General features: G+C 28.9%; 1 protein-coding gene across 5 annotated transcripts in view; it reads left to right on the forward strand.

Moving 5' to 3' along the window:
* LOC124432253 (growth factor receptor-bound protein 14-like) overlaps positions 1-12,500 on the forward strand; it is a 414,015-nt gene that overhangs the window by 30,723 nt on the left and 370,792 nt on the right. For 3 of the 5 annotated variants that reach the window (XM_046981009.1, XM_046981011.1, XM_046981006.1), the window contains one exon: positions 10,999-11,079. The exons of 1 other annotated variant lie outside the window; for it this stretch is intronic. The gene's annotated coding sequence lies outside the window, so the exon portion shown is untranslated. Of the gene's footprint in view, positions 1-10,998; positions 11,084-12,500 lie in introns of all 5 variants that reach the window. One more of the 5 variants, XM_046981008.1, reaches the window with a different exon arrangement.

Here is a 12,500-nt window from a genome sequence, read left to right on the forward strand (position 1 = left end):
TATAGATATATATATATAGAATATATATAATATATATATATATATGACACTTTGCGTGGACATGCATCTGTTGCGGTTTCACATGACCATCAAATGTGATTCTATCTATATATTATCTGTTCGTGTGATTTTGCTAAACGGATACGATCAGGGACTCCGAGAATTTCGGCCGTACGCCAAATTTTAAGCTACTGTTATTTAATTGAAACGTTATCAAAAACTCGTTTCCGTAACTCGTACATAATGTATATTACATTCAATCTCTCTCTCTCTCTCTCTCTCTCTCTCTCTCTTTCTCTGCTTTTTCTTTTCTTTTTTTCTCTTAACCTTTTTCAAATTATCACATCGTAAAGATCATATTAACTACTACTATTGAATTAATGTATCCTTAATCGCGTACATCTCAAAATAACTTCATATTGTGCACTTGAACATATGCGCTTAAAATCTATCAAATAATTCGATCGGCCGTCATTTATAAAGAATGAATGATATTGACTTTAAGAAAAGAAAAAGAAAAGAAAAGAAAATATTATATATATATATATATATTCTTCGAAATCTCGGAAATAATGATCAATAGATCTTTGTAAACGCATTAACAATTCTTTAATTATAAGAAAAAAAAAAAAAAAAGAGAGAGAGAGAGAAAAAAAAGAATTCATGAATCGTACAACGAGCAAATTGTTTATAATTGATCTCAAAATTGTTCTGGTATAATTTCTACATCCCGCAGGCACAACTACGCGTTTAATCAAACACTCGAACTATTATAATACGCGATCGAAGGAAATTAATACGATTGAGGGGAGAAGGGTAGTGGGAAGGGGGAGGGATTTCGAAGGGTAATATTGTATGGATAGTGTACGTACGGTTTTTTCATTCGAAAGACATTTTACGAAGGAATTAGCTTAACTCGATGGTTAGAGAGAAAGAGAGAAGAGGAGAAGGTAAAAGGGGGTAGGTACTATGAAGGTAGAGGGTTAAACATGGGTTTCGTGTTTCCACAAACCGCAAGACAAATACGTTGAATAATTACATTTTCGAATAGCGCACGGTTAACTGCACTAACATTTCTACATTCGTATCGTCTTTGCATTGCGAGATGATGTTCCATTTATAAATTTCATTTCGTAGCTAAAAAGACGTACGTTTGTAAGTACATAGATAACCTATTTACACATATATATATATATATGTGTATGTGTGTGTGTGTGTATGTATGTGTGTGTGGATGTAACACAGGATGTTTCAGGAATAGATCGCCAAATTTATTTTAACAGCATATTTGCTATGAGTGAATGAAAAAGAAAAAAAAAAAAAAAATATATATATATATATATATATATATATATATATATATATATATATATACGTATGTCGAAAATGTGAAAGACGCTTGAAAACGTGTTGTCCTCAGCCTTTTGTGTACTCTTGCATTTTCCCTTGAAGAACATACATACATACATACATATGTACATACATACATACATACATATATACATATATATATACATATATATATACGTACATACATATATACATACATGTATACGTACATACATACATATATACATACATACATACATACATACATATATATATATATATATACATATATACATATATAGAGATACATATGTATATACATGTTACGTACTATTCGCCATTACGATAGCAACGGCGTAAACGACGTTAGAAAAGGGTATGTTTGTTCGAGGAACAAACACGTGCAAACACGTGCGGATCCTTTTTACAACTATCGGCTTCTTCTTTTCAAAGACTCATCAAGTCTTCGAGAGAAATCGAAAGAATGTTGACGTAAAAAAACGAAGTTTTCAAGAAAACCAAACGAAAAATCAAGAAAAGAGATAACATCTTGGATTACGTTATAGTTTTTACTTATGGAATTTTTAAAAGGGAATAGATAAGAGATTGGATATTAGGACTTGCATTATTTATAAAGATTTAGTTGTTTTTAATAGTTGTTTAATAGTTGTTCATATCATAACTTTTAAAGTAATGCCATTAAATTATCTATGTTTCTCTCTCTCTCTCTCTCTCTCTCTCTCTCTCTCTCTCTTATGAGCCATTTATTATGAAAGTGGGTTTCATCCCATTTTGGCAGTAAATTGTTTAAAAATGAAAAAGATCTTGTAATAATTGTAATTAAATTAAATATTATATTAGAATGTAATATCGTCATTAATATTATCAAATATCATTATTGATATATATCAGATAGATTTATAAATATTTTCAACGTTATTATTTTTTGAATTTATATATATATATATTTTTTTTTTATTCTATCACATAAAATACATTTCGAGAAAATAGCTAAGTTTAATAATATGTTTCAAAAGTCATAAATCTATGAACGTCGTTTAAAGATTTTCCTCTTTATATTTTCTCTTACATGCATCTCTATCTCTCTCTCTCTCTCTCTCTCTCTCTCTCTCTCTCTCTCTCTCTTTTTCTCTCTTTCTCTCCATCTTTATCACTTTTAAGAAAGAGAGCATTGAAGCAAACGTAACAATAAGACATCCTCCATTGTTCGATGAAACCTTCGAAATTCATCTCTCGCGGCCGACTTTCGGGAAAAACTTTCTACCATCCATCCAATGGGACACGATTGCACGTACATATGTACATATACATAAACACATATATATTTACATACGTAAATGTATGTATAATGTCCTACGTGAAATGCGAATATATTCAGCGTGAATACGTGATACCACCGACTAGACACGTGACTTGTAAATATTTCGACGATGCAACGCCCACCCATTCTTACTAGTTCTCCATCCATTCAACCCTCTCTTGTCTGTTCTCACCCTCTAACTTCGAACCCTCAGAACCCGATCCAACCGGATAACGTTCGTTCGAAGGACGAAGGAGTTACAAAAAAGTACTTCGAAATTCTTGCATTTACGTTCGTCGTTTTAAATCTTGCGTATTTATGCAATTTTTTTTTTCTTCTTCTTTTTTCCTTTATTGTTTCTTTTCTTTTTTTTTTTGTTCTTTTTCTTTTTTCTTTTTTTTTTCTTTTTTCTAAATCCACAGATAATTCGAACGTCGTCCAAATACGTTCGTTTCTCTTAACACGACGAGAGTACCTGTCGTCATTCCCTTTGCTTCGCAATATTTTAAAATTCTGCTCTTCTTGTCTACTTCTCTTTTATTTTTTTCTTTACCCTTCCTCTTCTTCTTCTTCTTCTTCTTCTTATTTTTTGTTTCTTTTTTCTTTTTTCCCTTTTCTTTTTTTTTTTGTTTCCTTTCGTTCTTCCTTCTTCTTCTCCAATTAGATACGTTTTCTCTTTGATCATCATGTTCTTCTTGAGAGGTATACTGATAAGATAGCTCGTTCTTTCTTTTTCTTTTTTTTTTTTTTTTCTTTATCTATAAATACTTCTTAGGTATTCTATTTGTGTATGAAAAATTATATATTTATTAAAAATTATATATTATATATTATATATACATATATACGACGTACATACATACATCATGATCTACGTTAATATTAATGAACTCGTTATATTCGATTGTTAAATTACAAATGTATTATCTTACTTTAATTTGTATCTTCTTCTTTTCTTTTTCTTTTTTTTCTTTTTTTTCTTTTTTTAACTTTTCTTTTTATTTATTTATTTATTTTTTCTCTTTTATTCTTTCTATTTTCTTTCTTTTTTTGTTTCTTTCTTTCATTTCGTTTTTACCTTCTTTCTTTCTTTTTTCAACTATTTTATTGTATTTTAGTTTATTTATTTCTTTATTCATTCATTAATTTATTGATTGATTGATTCATTCATTTATTCATTCATTCATGCATTGCTTCATTGATTAATTGATAGATTGATTGAATCATTCATTCATCCATCCATCCAACCATTCATTCATGATTCATTCATTCATTCATTGATTCATTGATTGAATCATTCATTCATCCATTCATTCGTTCGTTCATTCATTCATTCATTGTTTGATTCATTGATTGATTGATTGATCCATTCATTCATTTATTGATTCATTCATTCGTTTGTTCATTCATTGATTCATTGATTGATTGATTCATTCATTCATTCATTGATTCGTTTATTCATTGATTCATTGATTCATTCATTCATTTATTGATTCATTCTTTCATTTATTGATTCATTCATTTTTTGATTTGTTTATTCAATGAATCATTGATTCATTCATTGATTCATTTCTTCATTTATTGATTCATTCATTCTTTGATTTGTTTATTCATTGATTGATTCATTCATTCATTCATACATACATTCATTGATTCATTCATTCATTCATTCATTCAATCAATCATCGTCCCTTTAAAGCAGTGTCAAAATGAATGGCAACACGAAGATTAATTAACGCGTTGTATATGTAAATACATAATATGTATATCCAAAAAAAAGAAAAAGAAAAAAAAAAAAGATTTAAATATTTTTAACAGCCGATATTCGAACGTGGCAACGATTACATTTTCGAACTTATCGAGTGAAGTTTTAAGCGTTCTGACTACGCGAACGGTTTCGCGCAATTACTTTACAATCCATCCCCATCCCTAACCCCCAGCATCACCAACACCACCTCACCCTCCAATCGTCCACTTCATTCCCCTTCCCTAAAAACTCATTTCCATGGGTATAGACGTTAACGCCTTGTGAAACGAGCGCATATATGGAGTTAGGGGGGGGGGGCGTGAGTTGGGGGGAAGTAGTATAATATGTATTTGAAAATCAGGGGTTAGACTCGAAATATGGGGTTTGACTGACTCTGTTAGGTACACGCCAACGTTGTAGGTAGTCATTTAATCGACGATCGATCAAGGATTCATTCGACGTCATTCTATTTTACGTACGATCGATCAACGTTGCTCGGTCACGTGACCTTCCTTCGAGCGCCCCCCGTTCTCGTCTACCCCTCCATCCCCTCCCTCTCTCCTACCCCGGTCAAATTCCTCATTTAAAAAGAAAAAGACCGTTACCGTTTCCATGTTTTTGTCAAAGAAATTTCTCTTTTTCTGTGCTCTCCTTTTTTCTTTTCTTTTTCTGTCTTTCACCTTTTTTTCCCTTTCTTTTTTTCTTTCCTCTTTTGTTTTCTTTTTTTTTTCTTTTTTGTTTTTCGTTTCTTTTTCTCTTTTTTCCATTTTTATTTTCTTTATTTCGAATATCTTTTTATCGGCACACCGCCATTAACTTTATAACCTAATATAAAAGTATAATCAATTTCGTTCTTATATTGAGAACTTTTTCCTCTAATTTTTCTCATTTCTTCTTGCCCTATATATTTTCTTTAGAATTATTCTTTTTCATATTTCTTAAGGGATAAGCAATGAATTGTCATTTGATATTTTTGATTTGTCTCGATAAGGACGCCATGTTGGATCATCCTTTCTGAATTTTCGATTTTGATTTGATGCTTTAACAAGAAGATATAATGTAATTATTAAATTGGATAAAATAAATGAGGACGGATAAAATAATATATAATATATAATATACATTTTAATAAATAATATATATATATATATATATATATATACAATTAATATTACAATTTAATAAACAATATATATATATATAACCTTGAATACGTTAATTAAACCCTATAACGTTTAACCATATTAATTTTGAACAATGAAAATATAATATCTTTTGTTGCTAACAAAAGTTATCGGAGTATTTCTCTCTCTCTCTCTCTCTCTCCCTCTCTCTCTATCTATCTATCTCTATCTCTATCTCTATCTCTCTTACTCTTACTCTTTCTGTACTACATAACCCTTAAACGAATATATAATACCTTCGTAGCTTTATAAACGAGTTGGAACTCTCCAGTTAGGAAGAGAAAAATTAATTACGCGTCAGGCCATAATTAATCCGCGTAATCTGATTATTAAACTCTCGTGTCTTTTCCTCTGACTTACGGATAAAACGCGTTCCTCGTTATACAATAATGTGATTGAAACAAACGACGTTCATTTTTATTTATTTTTTTTTTTTATTTTCTTTTCTCTCTCTCTCTCTCTCTCTCTCTCTCTCTCTCTCTCTATTTCTTTATCTTCTTTTCGTTAACTCAAAACCACGGTCAGATGGGTAAGGTAATAAAATTATAAAAAAAAAAAAAAAAAAAAAAAAAAGAAAAAAAAATACAATACCATAGAATGATATTAATCCACGTATGTAGCATATACGTATATACGTACACGTATATTTATGTCTACGTTAATATCTACGTTTATATGCATGTATATATATGCGTATATATCTCTACGTACATAAAATAGTATATAACGCCAATGTACATATGTAAAAAGGGTAACATCGTTTTATATTGTTTGAACGACATTAATAACGCGATTTAGTGAATTAAACGGACGAATAAAATCAAGAAAATTCACTGATGTAAAAAGTGATGATGAGGGGAAGATCGGAGTGAGAGGAAGATAAAAAAGAGAGAGAGAGAGAGAGTAATAATTTCGTTGTGCGTTTTTATTCGTTCAACGAAGATGTAGACATTTTTATGAGCTTTTATTTATCGACTTGAAAAAAAAAACGAACACACACACACACACAGAGAGAAAGAGAGAGAAGAAAGATCTCTATACTGTTAATAACGTTACATAGAATGTTAACGATATATGGAATAACAACCTATTGTTATCTATTATTAAACCCCATCTCCTTCTCTTTCCCTACCATCTCCCTTCTTCTCTTACTGCCCTATAAATCCCTATGACATCCCTACTCCTATATCTACACCTATGTAACGAGTCATCATCTGCTCATCATGCTTCATCGGTGTTTGCTTGTTACTGCAATGGAATATTTACGATCCAACGTCATAAAGTCATGATTAATCGAAAGAAACGATTTTCGATACGTTTTCCAGGAGATTAATTCCTATGGCAATTTCTCTTCGTTTAATCAATGTCACGTTAACGGATAGAAACTCCGATCGAACGATAATTTTCTATTCTTGTTTAACTATGTACATAGATCTTGCCTATCTATCTCTATTTATCTCTATCCTATATCTCTCTTTTGAATTTATATATTTTTCTATAATAATAACGTGTTAATCGGTAGACATTTAATAAAACAGATTTCTAAAGGATAGTTAACTGTTTTTCTTTCGAGTTGTTACATCACCTCTGAAAACATCGTAAATCGTATATATGTGTATGTAAAAGAGAATTAAAGAGAGAGAGAGAGAGAGAGAGAGAGAGAGAGAGAGAGAAAGAGGAAAATTAGTTTCCCTTAGTACGAAATAACATCCTGTTGTTTGTATGTTTAAAGCAAGTCAGAGAGGTAGATGTTTTTGAGGAAATTTAGAATGCTAAACGTTTCTAGAACGGTATGCTTTGTTAAAAGCTCGGTTTTTCCGTGTAGAAAAACCTAAAGTAGTACTTTTGTTTAAGGATTTCAATGGGATGAAACGAGGGAGAAACTCGTGAAAAGTCGAAAGTATGAAGAGAATGAAGAGCTCCTAGCTCTTGAACGAGGATTAAAGGTGGAAGGAAAAAATGAATGAAGGGAGAAAAATTGAACAGCTCCGTATTCACGTCTGTGTGTGCGTGTGTATATGTGTGTTTATTAAAGAGAGAGAAAGAGAGAGAGAGAGAGAGTGTATGTGTATGTGTGTCTATGTGTGTATATGTGTATGTATGTATCTGTATTTAGGTGTTCTTGGCACGTTGCCGCCTTGATCTACCAACGATAATTGACTCCGTTGACCCCAGTTGATACTTTCTAAATAGAAGGCCATTTTAATGAGTAATAAAAGAGAAATAATTTCTCATCACGTTCGATTATTATTCCGATCAAATCTTTCGATCGAATCTTTCGATCGACTTAACGATAAGTAAATGCAATTATTATTATATATATATATATATATATATATATATATATATCGTCTATGACCAGGGTATCATCGATTATCTCTTTTTAATTTTTCCCTAATAAATCCTAATCACTTCTAAATCTCTTCTTTTAATATCATTCGAAGTGCATTCTCGATTATGAATTATTTGTATATGTTTTTTTTTTTTTTATTGTTTTTTATTTTTTTTTTTCTGTTATTATTAACTACATCCGTGATATATATATATATATATATATATATATATATATATATATATATATGTTCATCGAATTAACGAAATCGTTTAATTTATTATACAAGAATTTAATTTTATCGATCGACGTTAAATTACATTCTCGCGTTTACGTAAAACCATGAATTTTTTGACAAAATTCAAACGTCGTTTGAAGGAAAAAAAAAAAACAAAAAACAAAAAATGTCGATTAGTACGAAACACGAATCACTTGGGATCAAAAATCTGATCCATAATAACGTGATAATTCGAATAGTTTACTAGTAAGCGGTTTTTTCTTTTTTTCTTTTTTTTTTTTTTTCTAAGAAAAAACATACAAAAAAAAAAAGAAACGAGAGAAAGAAGAAAAACAAAGAAAAAAAAAGAAAAAAGAGAAAAAGAAGGAAGAAGAGACAATTATCCGTGCGAAAGCGACGGATCATTTAAAAGTTCGCTGAAGAATCCTCGAGAGAAATCAGTTTCTTTTTCTTAATCTTTTTTTTTCCTCTCTTCTTCTTCTTCTTCTTCTTCTTCTTCTTCTTCTTCTTCTTCTTTCTTTTTTTCTTTTTTTTCTCCTTTCTTTCTCTCCTTTCTATTTTGTCTTCGCCGAAGCGAGATGATTTACTCGTTCGTGCCGTGGGATTTTAACGATCAACACTGGTTGATACTGACTGCCATTGCAATCTAGTATCGAGTTAACCCTGATTAGCCTTTATATTCGTGACAAATGTCATATGCGAATATAATAGTCGACCTGATGAATACGATTCCGCGAAATGACCGCTAAATCTTTTTCAAATGCTTCGTAATAACATTGGAAATCGTACTTTTCAATTGAGTTACTTGGAACGAGTAAAAAAAAAAAAAAAAGAAAGAGAAAAAGAAGAAGTAAAAAAAAAATCAAGATAAAATCATCCATCCATATTAAATTATTTGTTGTTTTTATTTGTTTGTCTCTCTCTCTCTCTCTCTCACTATCTCTATCTCTATCTTCCTCTACGAATTCCTGTGAATTTTGTTTAGCATAAAAAAAGAAAAAAAAAAAAAGGAAAAAAAAGAACTAAGAGAAGAATACAAATATATTAATTAATAACATTTGTATAACTTAAAGAGTGCGAATTTGCAATGTAGAATATTAGAAAAGAAATATATTTTAATGATGTCACGTTTTTGCGTCTCTTGAATATGGCAGAAATTTAAGAATAGTCATGATCATTTCTCTCATTCACCCTCTTAACCTTTACACACTTATACATCCACGTCTAACTCTCAACTACATATCTTCCGTATAATTAAGATAATCCAAAAGCACCTTGCACGTGTACCTCTTTAATCTCGAAAATACCATAGGGTTTTTATTTTTAAGATGGAACAAAGATAGAGCAAGAGTGAATGAGAATGTATGCTTGTGTGCGAGAGAGAGAGAGAGAGAGAGAGAGAGAGAGAGAGAGGGAGAGAGAGAGAGAGGGAGAGAGAGAGAGCAAACGTGACCGTAGATTATGTTTAAAAGAGTTTTAAAGGAAAAAAGAAAAGAAAAAAAAAAAGAAAAGAAAAAATCTTAAGAATACGTCTATGGTAAATCTTAGAATTTATTCTTAACGTAAAATCTAAAAGAAAGAAAAAGGAAAAGGAAATATTTGAATATGATAAAAATAATTTAATGATATGTCTACTTACATATATATATATATATATATATATTTTATTATATAATTATATTTTAATTAAATATATATATATATATATATATATATATATATATATATATATATATATTATAAATTCTATCAAATATTAAAAAATTATTAAATCTTTTCTGTTTTTAATAATTGTTCTTTATTAAATAAAAATTAAAAATTTATCTTATAAATAAATTTTTAATACATTTTATTACATCAAAGTAATTTTTTAATATCTATAAAATAAATTTTTAATTTTTATTTAATAAAACATAACATAAAAATAATATATAAATCATAATTATAAAGAATATTTTATAAATAAAACTAATTTAATTTTTGTAATATTAGAAAATAATTATTTTCTTAAATAAATTTACATTTTGTTACTTTAATCATACATAATATTTAAAAATAAATTGAAATACTTTTATTTAAATAAATTTATTTTATTAATTATATAACGATTGTGCCCGAAAAAGAAATTTTTTTGATAGAATAGATCATATAAAATTTAATATATATATATATTTTACTACATATATATAGTACATATGAATGTATTTTATAAATGTCTAGGATACATAAAAGAAATGGGTGTTAACGAAAATAATATCTATGAAGTTATAGATAAAAATTGTTTGAACAAAACGATAATATGCTTAATGCGAATAAAAAATATTAAAACTAACGATAAATTCTTATTACGAATTTTATAATAACGATGAACACGTGGCTAAGAATATTTGCGTATCTCTATATGTATGTGTGTATTTGCATATGTGAACGAATGATCTTTGCTAAAGCATAACTGTACTTTTTATCTCTATCTCAGATTGAATTTGATTTAGTTTGAATGAAAAATTTAATGTTACAAAGTAAAATCAATTATTATTATTATTATTATTATTATTATTATTATTATTATTATTATTATTATTATTATTATTATTTAACGAAGCTCATGCATTCTTAAATGCAAATTAAAAGAATTAAAATTTTTAAATAACAAATGAAATCTTTTTGCCGACCGGTTACGAAAGGATTTATTAATAAGAAAGGAGAAAAAAAAAGGTGAAAAGAAAAAGGGAAAGAAAAAAAGAATAGACGTTCTAATCCCAAGATTAGATATGAAAAATAAGCCACTAAAATATCCTGACTTTTCTATTCAAACAGAATGTTAATAATACTGTTATGTGTTGGCAGGCTAACCCACGGGCACAAAGAGCTATATGCCCAACCAACCCAGGCACAGACATTCCAAATAAATACACATCCTTCTCAAACGTATGTATGTATATATATATATATGCATCCATGTATATATGTATGTATGTATGTATGTATGTAGAACTAGCACGTAAACTCATTTCTTTGCTGTCGTATATGATGTTACACGCTGTCACCCTTTACCTCCCTCCCACAACCCCTCAACAGACATTTTTCATTTTATTAAAAAATTTCCTACACTCTGTTAAGCCTTATTTCTTTCTTTCTTTCTTTCTTTCTTTCTTTCTTTCTTTCTTTCCTTCCTTCCTTCCTTCCTTCTTTTTTTGTTGGTTTTTTTTTGTTTCTCTCCGAACAAAAAATTTAATTACGATTTTATCCTATATATATATATATATATATATATATATATATATATATATATAAAGAAAAATTTCATAAAAAAAAGATAATAATAATAATAATAATAATAATAATAATAATAATAATAATAATAATAATAATAATAATAAAAATGGCAGTAGTAAAGAAAAGAAAACTTTATATTAATACGAAGTTACAAAATTATTACCTTGTACGCGTAACACCGTGAACTATCGCGAACAAAGTCAGGCATGCACTTTCAGACTCGACATTTAGACAAACGGTTTATCGAGAATCTCTATTCCTTTTGTAGTACTCGGTATACTGATGGAGAAGAGATATACGATCATACGAACTATTATACAGACCTCATATTACACGGATGCCTCCGGTTCAAAACTAAGTACTAACTGTTGAAGGATATGACGAACTAAAAGGACACAACCAACCCCACCCATTTCACACCACCCACTCCCCCTCCCCCGTTCCCATCCAATCTCGACCCTATATCTCTTTATACGTTTGCATTCGCGAATTCTGCAAACCTTGATGCAGAAAAGAACATCCCAAATTGATGAATATCGACTAAACACAAATCTACGATCATTGAAATTATTATCAACGTTTACGATGTTTTCCGACATAAGTTTTTTTTATATATCATGATTTGTTTTTTTCTTTTTTTTTTTCGTTAATACCTTCGTTAGCAAATTTTTTTTATATTCCTCCGTCGTATAATTGTTCATTCGTTGTTTTTTGAAAATTTAAAATTTAACGAAATTGCAATCACGTTGTAAAGAGAGAAAAAAAAATGAAAAATTTTCACGTAAAGGATTACGTATGTACATTTTTCGGTGGCGAAAACATGGACGTTTTTTTTTCTTTTTTTTTTTTTTTTTTTTTTCTTTTTTCATAGAAAGAAAAATAAATCGAAAGACCAATAATTTCACAGTTGTTGAGTCGACGTTTTAATTCGTTTAAAAAAAATATTTTTTTCTCGTTCAATTTGATTGCACAGAGCCCTAATTTCGGCAGCCATTTTTTTTTTACATCCCTTTAATCAAAAATTAAAAAAAAAAAAAAAAAAAAAAAAGAAAAAAGTAAAAGAATATTAAAAT

This window comes from Vespa crabro, chromosome 24 (genome assembly GCF_910589235.1).
Source record: "Vespa crabro chromosome 24, iyVesCrab1.2, whole genome shotgun sequence".
Lineage (NCBI taxonomy): Eukaryota > Metazoa > Arthropoda > Insecta > Hymenoptera > Vespidae > Vespa > Vespa crabro.